We start from the raw sequence: 330 nt of genomic DNA on the forward strand, positions 1-330 counted from the left end.
ACTAGATGGACCTTTGTTGACAAAGTAATGTCTCTGCTTTTTAATACGCTATCTAGGTTGGTCATAACTTTCCTTCCAAGGAGTAAGCATCTTTTAATTTCATGGTTGCAGTCACTATCTGCAGTGATTTTGGAGCCCATAAAAATTAAGTCTGACCCGGTTTCCACTGTTTCCCCATCTATTTCCCATGAAGTGATGAGACCAGATGCCATGATCTTAGTTTTCTGAATGTTGAGTTTTAAGCCAACTTTTTCACTCTCCTCTTTCACTTTCATCAAGAGGCTTTTGAGTTCCTCTTCACTTTCTGCCATAAGAGTGGTATCATCTGCA

The sequence above is a fragment of the Bison bison genome, unplaced genomic scaffold (genome assembly GCF_000754665.1).
Source record: "Bison bison bison isolate TAMUID 2011002044 unplaced genomic scaffold, Bison_UMD1.0 scf7180017864063, whole genome shotgun sequence".
Classification (NCBI taxonomy): domain Eukaryota; kingdom Metazoa; phylum Chordata; class Mammalia; order Artiodactyla; family Bovidae; genus Bison; species Bison bison.